This window comes from Macrobrachium nipponense, chromosome 42, assembly GCF_015104395.2.
Source record: "Macrobrachium nipponense isolate FS-2020 chromosome 42, ASM1510439v2, whole genome shotgun sequence".
Classification (NCBI taxonomy): Eukaryota; Metazoa; Arthropoda; class Malacostraca; order Decapoda; family Palaemonidae; genus Macrobrachium; species Macrobrachium nipponense.
The window spans coordinates 47,402,051-47,409,995 of NC_061103.1; positions in this window are offsets into that span (position 1 = coordinate 47,402,051).

The window sequence follows — 7,945 nt, forward strand, 5'->3', positions numbered from 1 at the left end:
CTCGGTAACGTTGTAGTGCTTTTGACAGCCGTAGCCATTATATGAGTCATATCATATTACCATGATTCATATACATACTTCAAGCAACGGTAATGTATATGACTCATATATATATATAGTATATATATATATATCATATATATATATATCATATATATATATATATTATATTATAATTTATGTAGATATATATATGATATATAATATTATATTATATATAATAAATAATATATATATTTCTACATTATGTAATTATATGTCTTAGATTTAATTATATATAGTATATATATCTTATATATATTTATTATATATATATCTTTTATATATATAGTTATAATATAATATCTATATATATCTCTTTATATTATTATATATTATATATATATATATATATTATATATATATAGCTTCCTTGCTGCTGCACTTGTTAACTGATCCTTCCCTGGTCTCACCATCTCTTCATTGCTTCTCATAGAAGGTGTGTGAGTGACCCATGAGTACAAACTTCTATCCCCTACACACCAGGAAAGCTTTCGGCCCAGTTTGATTGAAAATGATCCAGTGGTTTGTGCAAAAGTCAATTACGTGAAAAGTTTAAGGCAAACAAAAACATAAGTTCCATTGAAATCGCTTTAAAATAAGAGAAACCAAATCAGGCCAAAAAATATTTACCTGAGGTTTTTCTAGGGATTACTTGTTTCTCCATACCGTTAATCAAGGGTGGTAGGGAGCCCATCTCATCTAAAATTATACAGTTGGTTAAAACAATGGAAAGGGTCAATAACCCTTCCGCCTTATACCTATTTATGCAAAACATTTACCTAACAAGATATACTATACTATGTGTGTGTGTGTGTGTGTGTGTTTGCGTGTAGAAATCCTTGTACAATCACCCAGTAGCCTGTATTCAACTTATATGTTGACGTGATAATAACAATAATAATAATGAGAGAGAGAGAGAGAGAGAGAGAGAGAGAGAGAGAGAGAGAGAGAGAGAGAGAGCCGTTGTTGGGAATTTTCCCTCCAACTGCAATGTTCTAGTAGCTCTAAGGATGGTATGGGACCATTTATGGTGCTTTGGCCTGAAGGGCAAAATCGACACCATCGGGGATATAGAAGGTCCAGCAAGATACGTCGGGGATTTACTACAGTTTCATTACAAAATCCATATTCTAAATATTTAACAAGACAACATTCAACTGACAGCTTGGTCGGCCACGAGAATCACAATCAAAGGGCAAGGAAACCTTACAAAAACCCCCAAATTACCTTTGCATCGGCTCTTTAGAGCTATGAATTAATAAAAATCCTGCATCTGCATTACATATTTACAATTTATTATCTGAATATTACCAACCCAGAGCCTTGGATTACAAACGTACACAGAGATAAGTTCAAACCATTAAACAGGCTCTTGGTATCACACAAATCTTGGCTACGGAAGTGATGACGTGATCTGAGAGTATATCTTGGTTTTACTAGACCACTGAGCTGATTGCCAGCTCTCCTAGGGCTGGCCCAAAGGATTAGATATTTTTACGTGGCTAGGAACCAATTGTTACCTAGCAACGGGACCTACAGTTCATTGTGGAATCCGAACCGCATTATATCGAGAAACGAATTTCTTTCACCAGAGATAAATTCTTCTTGATTCCGCGTTCGCCGAGTCGAGAATCGAACTTCGGACCACCGGATTGGTAGGCGTGCGCGAAAACCAGTCGTCCAACGAGGAACGACGTGAGCTAGTGTCTCCTACCTTTAGTAGGCACCAGAGAGAGAGAGAGAGAGAGAGAGAGAGAGAGGCAGAAACACGATCCGCAAGCATCGTATTGACCTCGCATTTTACTCAAATTCTCCAGATTGTTTAGTTTACCGAAGTTTTAACCCGATTTACGAGAATGACTGTTCCATTCATTTATGTAAGACAGTTGACACAATTAATCTTGATGCCAAGGATTTTTCCACAAGTATTTACACACACCAAGGAGAACCTCAATCCCAGACGCCTGTATTCTTCTTCTGCTTGCAAATCCTGAACCTTGTGAAAGATTGTCGGGGAAAAAGAGGATCCAGTTTTCTCTCGCGACAGCTGTACTCGGGAAATCTACATGACAGCTGCTTGTGTAGCTACAATCTTAGAGCAACATAATCATAATTGCGTGCGACCTTTTGAATTCAGTTGAACTGGGTTTTCTTTGTTAGAGTGCTGTATATTTCTGCTGCCTATATTTTAGCCTAAGGGTCATCGAAGAAAACGATTCTTTGAGACCCATTGAGTGTTCCCATTGTGTTCACTGGGAGTTAATGGCACGGATAGGAGTTCCATTCGATACACTAGTAGGCATCGGATTCTCTCTCTCTCTCTCTCTCTCTCTCTCTCTCTCTCTCCATCCGGATTAGCTTTCACAAGCTAAGCCTCTGATGTGCCCCACTGGATTCTGTTTGAAGAACAAATGCTTCTTGTGGACTTCATTGCTTGATTTGTCCTCCTCCTGTTATTCCCAATATTTCGAAAACCATTTTCAAAAGTTGTTGAAAGAACGATATAATGAGGTGCCACTTAAAAGGGCAAATGTAATTAGAAACGGATAATATTGACAAGACGACAGTCTTTACGAAAAGATAAATGTTTAATAAGGAACAACTTTCAAAGTGACCACCTCTCTCTCTCTCTCTCTCTCTCTCTCTCTCTCTCTCTCTCTCTCTCTCTCTATGTAGTTTGCCAGAGTCAGAGAATAATATGCAGTACTTTTCATTAAAAAAAACCACCTGCTGCCATCAGAACGATTCGACCTGAGAAAAAGAAAAGTTTTTTGTCGACAGTCTTCCAGTACCAGAGAACTGAAGCTCTTTTTACAGTTTTTATAGAATGCTTTTTAATATTAATCCAATACTTGACTCCCAAAGAAGCCAGGAAAAATATTAGCAGTAAAAGAGTTCCAATTTAAAATATGGTTGTCACCCGTTCTGTAACATATAGATTCGCTCTGTATTGGAGAGTGAGATTCTGCCTTCTGTATTGAACCAATACAGAACGTCATTTGTTCTGTATTTGGCTGTGTGAACATCGTTATTTGAAAAGGCTGTCTGAACATCATTAGTTTAAAATTACATGAGCATATTTCTTAGTCAATCTTGCCAGACTGCAAAATTATCCTTTTGTTGATTGTAGTTTAGCAGTGGAAATGAGTCCTACATTTTATTTTGTATAGTACTGAAGGAATAAAATAAATAAACTGGATGGTATGTATATATATATATATATATATATATATATATATATATATATATATATATATATATGTTTCATTGTCTATGTCACAACATGTCGTTGAGTTTTGAATCTCTGAAGACTTATCACTCCTCTGATAACTGATAACTTGGGAAGTGATCTTCCAGTGCTCATCAATTATAAAAAATATCTTCCTCACCTCAGTTAGCGGCACATGGCCTCAGTATGTGCCAGAAAGAGGACATATTCCAAAAAGGGCTTCCTCAGCTCGGCTTAAATCTCTCCTCCTCATAAATCTATGTTCTGTATTTTTCTGAGCTCGAAGTGGCAACACTAGAACTTCCAAAGGGGAGGGAGAGAGACAACTCTAGCTCAGTATACTGCTGGTTAAGTTAAATACTCATATCTGTTTATTGTTTCATAATTAGTAATGAAACTAGAAAGTTCCATTGTGGGAAAATAAGATTATATTTCAGAGAAACTAGTAACTAATGCTCACGTTTTCAGGCATTCCATTTTGTTTCAGTGATCAACATTTTTGGTGCTGTTGTAGTACATTTATAAATAAGTAAATCAATAAATAAATAAATAAATGACTAAATAAATAAATAAATAGTTGTAGTACGGTTCGTATTCAATCAACTCCAAAGTTTGAAGGACGGTAAGTTTGCCAAACAAATACCCGCCAGACTTAAACTTGGACATTCACTTTCAGTTCTCGACTTCATTTTAATCTGACCAGGCTGCAGAACACTAATGCAGTAATATTACGGGAGGATTTGTATTTTCTTATCGTCATGTCCGAATCTGTAACTGTCTTATAAGAGATATGATTCGAATGGTTTGCTTTGTTTCTATTCATTAGCCATCGAGAGATCTGAGGTAGCAACGCTTGACAATTTTATATGGTAAGAAATTCAGTCATTCTGTCAAATCTTGCGTTGTGTCACTGGTGACATCATCGGATCCAAACTGAGAATCCTATTCATACCTGCTGCCATTTAGGGGCTCCTGGCCCCTCAAACCCCACCCTTCTTCCCCGACATCACCCCACCTGCCGCCATCACACACCGCCGCCCATAGTATACCCTGTAATTCCTTTTTCTGCTCTCAGGAGGAAGAAGGAGACTGGATGTTAATTGAAAAATCAAGACATTATGCATATGGTCCACTTGATATTTCTTGAGGCGTGACGTAGCCTTCCATCTAGTTTTACATTGTCAGTGTCCACAGGGAAAAGTATATCTTAGTTTAACCAGACCACTGAGCTGATGACCAGCTCTCCTCTAAAGGGCTGGCCCGAAGGAATAGATATTGATTGACGCGGCCAGCAACCAATTAGTTTCTTAGCAACGGCAACTACAGCTTATTGTGGGATCCGAACCACATTGTATCGAGAAATGGATTTCTAATCACTAGGAATAAATTCCTCTGATTCCTTATTGAGCAGCCGAGGGAAGCGAACTCGGGCTACCAGATTGATAGTCGAGTACAGAGGAGCTTCTGTTATTTAAACAAAACAATACTTAACATTTTTCTGGCTAGCCTGAAGTTCGACTGATTTATGAATGACTTCTGAAATCGAGGCTGTCAAGCCAAGCGCTGGGTCACTTCAGGTCATTCAGAGCTTACGATAACATATAGAGGAGTTGGAGAGGATGGACAGCAAGACAGAGATACAGAAAATAGAGGAGATGAAGAACAAGGAACTGAAGGTGGAACTTGGACAAAACCTGGTCACTAAGGAGTAACAGTTAGAGGTGCTGGACAGCAAGACTGAAGGATGTAAACGGGAATGGAGGTCAAGCAAAAGGCTAGAAAGCAGATGCAGCTAGGAGCCGTGGGGGCGCTGCAAACGCCTTTTAGTAGTGTCCACAGTGCACCACGTGAGGTTCACAGAGGGCAGACGCCTCCTAGGGGGGTTTCAATTGTGAGAGCAGGGTCCAAAATGATCCCCAGTCCAGGAAAGTAAGTTCTAAGCTCCGTTGGTTGCTGTGACTTCAAGATATGATCTTCTTTATTCGCATAACCGCGCTCTGTTATTGTACTAACAGGAACATTTTCGCAAAAAAAAAAAAAAAAATCTCCATTTTTAGAATCGCTATTTCAATAGAATCTCAGTTTCACTTTCGTTTCTTTACTACAAATCTCGTGCGGTTACTGTAAAATTTTCAACAATGAATATTTGTGTCAAGTGAGTTGTACATACGTCCATACCAATCCAGGCGCTTTACAATATACAATGTTATTATTATTATTATTATTATTATTATTATTATTATTATTATTATTATTATTATTAATTGGTAAAAACGTAATTAGAAACGAAAGTTCAACTGTTCATATAATTAATAATAAATGAATGAACATGCAAAGAAAAAGGGTGAGTCTGGGTATAGTTTCAAGCAAGTGTTTTGTAACTGATTTCTCCTCCTCCTCCTCCTCCTCCTCCTCCTTCTTCCTTCCTCCTCCTCCTCCTCCTCCTCCTCCTCTTCTTTTTGTCATCCGGTCTTGGAGAGGCAACAGAAAGCTCAGCCACAGCTGAGAATAGAAAGGACAACTCGGAGCAACAAACTCCGGATGTCCTGTAAAGATCGGTTCTAAGAAAACGCCATAATGAATCTTACTCTCACCATTTTCTTATAAATATGTTTCACCGCCTCAAAAGAAAACTATTGTGACAGCTTTGTCTGTCCGTCCGCGTTTTCTGTCCACACTTTTCCTGTCCGTCCTCAGTTCTTAGGAACTACTGTGGTTAGAGGGCTGCAAATTAGTGTGGCGATCATCTACCCTCCAATCATCAAACACAGCCAATTTCAGCCTCTAGCATCAGTAGGTTTTATTTTATTTACGGTTAGATTTAGCCGTGATCGTGCATCTGGCAACACTAAAGGTACAAATAACAAAGGTCACCACCGGACCGTGGCTGAGTGTCATGGGCAGCGGTTAAGAGTTTCATGGGCCGTGGCTGTACAGAAAACACGATTGTTCAGAAGAAACTTCGATGTATCTTTTACTTGTTATTTATTGTAATCCATCATTTTTTCACCGTCTTCACTTATTCTAAGTTATGCCGAGTGCTTTGTTTACTATTTTCAAAACTTTTTTACAATCTTCAGTTTCGCATTATTTGGATGCGTTGTTTTCTTTGCAATTTATTTTGCCTGTTTTTCAGTAGATCGAACTGCTTTCAGTAAAGCATTTCGTCAGTGATTCATTATAGTAAGTAGTTCAGCCTGACCTTGGAAACATTAGCAAATTGTCACACAGTTTTTCCGAAGGAATGAGTCCATCAATGGCAGATGACTTCTGGATTAAAGTGAATGAGAGAAGTTGAACAGCTAAGTAGAAATGGCCCAGAAGGAACAGTTGGGAAGTCAATCCAAATACAATGAAGCCGTTTCCGAAGATCTTGTGGCTCAATCTACACTCTGCTGCCCCGAGAATCCCTCTACAAGAGCCGTTACGAAGGCAAATCACTTCTACTACTGCCACTACTATTCTAGTAAGGCCTCATCAAACGCCACAATCTGATCTTCGGAGTTCTGCATTGTACTAGCTATTGTCCTTGTCCTGTCTGCTGCTGTCCGAGTCTTTTCAATGCAAGTAAACTGCACAAAGCTCACACATTTCCATGCGATTAGATTACAAAGTCTGCCTAGAGTGCACCTCATGTGTTGCACTGTAGGCATCACTTAAGGTTCCTTGCAGCGTCCTTCGGCTCCTACCTGCAGTCCCATTAATTCTTTTCAAGCCCCTTCGTTCATATCTCTTTTTCTTCAGACTTACTTTCCAACCTCTCCTAACAATTGATTCAATGTGTAACTGTGGGGTTTTCCTCCTGTCACACCTTTCAAACCTTGTTGCAGTCAATTTCACTTTCAGCAGTGAATAAGGTCATTTGTCCCAGCCTTGGTCTTTGGTCTAAATTCTACATAAAAAGTGAAAGGGAACACTTGAGGAAGGCGAGAGATTAGTCACCCCATCAGTGGCAGTGATGACCTGTTTACAAGAGGCAGTTTCCTCCGGAAATTGCCTGGAGTTATCGCTGATGTCACTCTGTTTTAAAGTGGCCGTGTTTCTCAGCTCGTCCATTACCTGTTGTTGTTTATGAATCTTAATATCTATCTGTTCGTTTCTTGGTTGGTTTATTTCATTCCATTCCATGCAAGACTGCTTTGTAAACTGTGGACATTTAAGCCTTGCTCTTACTTCATTTCTTGTGGTGTAATGGGTCTAACAACAACTTCTCTTCTACACAAAGCAGCGTGTTTCAATGTATGTTTCGTCTGTGCATCGCCAGCAGAACCACTGGCCCCTATTCATTCTAAGTTTGGAGAAAGAAGTTGTGACTGTGAAAGCCTTGGAACATTCTTGGGACGGCGCTTCTTACCTTCCTGTGTGTCACTGTCATTATGGCATATATGACTACTCCAGTATGTCCCTACAAGGGGTTAGTGCCGTCGGTGCACCTCACGTGGAGCACTTGTAGGCATTACTTGAGTCTTTGAAGCATCCCTTCCTTCACTTCTTTTACTGTACCTCCATTCATAGTTTCTTTCTTCGGTCTGACCCTCCGCCCTCCCTAACAATTGTTGCATAGTGCAACGGCAAGGTTTTTACCATCAATTTCCGTTTCAGTGCTGAATGATCTCATAGGGCACAGCACTAGGCCTTTGGCCTACATTCTATATGGTATTCCGTTTTGTACCA